This window comes from Aquila chrysaetos, chromosome 7 (assembly GCF_900496995.4).
Source record: "Aquila chrysaetos chrysaetos chromosome 7, bAquChr1.4, whole genome shotgun sequence".
Classification (NCBI taxonomy): Eukaryota; Metazoa; Chordata; class Aves; order Accipitriformes; family Accipitridae; genus Aquila; species Aquila chrysaetos.
This window is the reverse complement of record NC_044010.1, coordinates 6,951,247-6,953,012: the sequence shown is the minus strand read 5'-3', so window position 1 is coordinate 6,953,012 and position 1,766 is coordinate 6,951,247.

The following is a 1,766-nucleotide window of genomic DNA, read 5'->3' as shown; positions in this document are numbered from 1 at the left end:
GCTGCGCAGGGCAGGAGGGAGGCCGAACGCGGGCGGGACCATGTTGGCGGGGGGGGGCGGGGGGGGGCAGGCCGGACCAAGTCACCCCGGAGCGGGTGGGGTTGCTGCTCTCCGGGGCAGGCCCTCCAGCCGGGCGGCCCGGTGGAGGCTGCTGGCCCTCGGCTCCGCTGCTGGGTCCCCAGTGCCTGGCGTGCCTTCGCCCCTTCCCCGCACGGCACAGCTCGGGTGCTGCTGGGTGCCTGGCACCCCGGAGCCGCGGAGGAGAAGCGCCCGGGCTTCCCCAGCCACCCGTGGCCGCGGGGAGCTGCGGGCCGCCCGCTGCAGGCGGGAGCGGGAAAGCCCCTCTCGGGGTCCCGGCCAAGCGCCGTGGCACGGCTGATGCCTGGGGCAGCCCAGAAAACACGGCCCGGCCGTGAGCCCCCCGGCCGTGTTGCCTGTGAGCACCCACCACATGGCCCGGCGATGCCGGGGCGCGCTGGCCTGGACACCTCTCCGAGGCCCGGGGCCTGCCTGGCGCACCGCATTCCCAAAATGTCAGAAGCGGGAAGGGAAAGAAATACGAGTGGTATTCACGCTTTTTAAACCTCGCGGTTCTTCAGCGTCTGCCTCAGGAGTTCGGGCCGTTCAGAGCCGGCGGGGCAGCAGCTGAGGTCCCCCGCGACGCACCGCAAGCACTGCGGCAGCGACAGAATTGTTCAGGGGGTGACCCCCGTCACAAGCCATGCGGCTGTCCCCTCCCATCACATCACGCACATACGGAGCCCAAAGTGCATAAAAAAGCTGGGCAACTGTCCTGGTTAAACCGCAACAGTAACTTACTTCACACCAGTAGCAATTTGTATCGCACTTTGAACAGGGAAGGGTGTCGTGGTTTAACCCCAGCTGGCAACCAAGCCCCGCACAGCCACTTGCTCGCTCCCCCCCCAGCGGGATGGAGGAGAGAATCAGAAGGGTAAAAGTGAGAAAACTGGTGGGTTGAGATAAAGACAGTTTAATAGGTAAAGCAAAAGCCACACATGCAAGCAAAGCAAAACAAGGAATTCATTCGTCCCTTCCCATGGGCAGGCAGGTGTTCAGCCATCTCCGGGAAAGCAGGGCTCCATCACACAAAATGGTTACTGGGGAAGACAAAACACCATAAGTCTGAACATACCCCACCTTCCTTTTTCTTCCTCCAGCTTTATATGCTGGGCATGACATCATATGGTATGGAATACCCCTTTGGCCACTTTGGGTCAGCTGCCCTGGCCGTGTCCCCTCCCAACTTCTTGTGCCCCTCCAGCCTTCTTGCTGGCTGGGCATGAGAAGCTGAAAAATCCTTGACTTAGTCTACACATTACTTGGCAAAAACTGAAAACATCAGTGTGTTATCAACAGTCTTCTCATACTGAATCCAAGACATAGCACTATACCAGCTACTAGAAAGAAAATTAGCTCTATCCCAGCTGAAACCCTGCCCTGGGTGCCCACCTGGCCTACCTGGTCCCTGCACGTGTTGGTCCCAGCCCCAGCTGTTGGGATTTGCTGTGGCAGGGCCAAAGGGTCAAGGCCAGGCAGGAGTGGGGCCTGTGGTGGATGCAGGTGGAGTTGATTGCTGTAATGTATTAGTACTCCCAGAATAATTTCCCATCAAATGGATTGCATTTTTGTGGTCTTCTGTGAGTTCTCCTCTGACGATAAGACATTATTTCCTGTCTCCTTCCCTCTCTGCCTGAAGTTCAATGTACTCTTTTCTTACCTGCCAACATTGGTATTCCAATTAATAC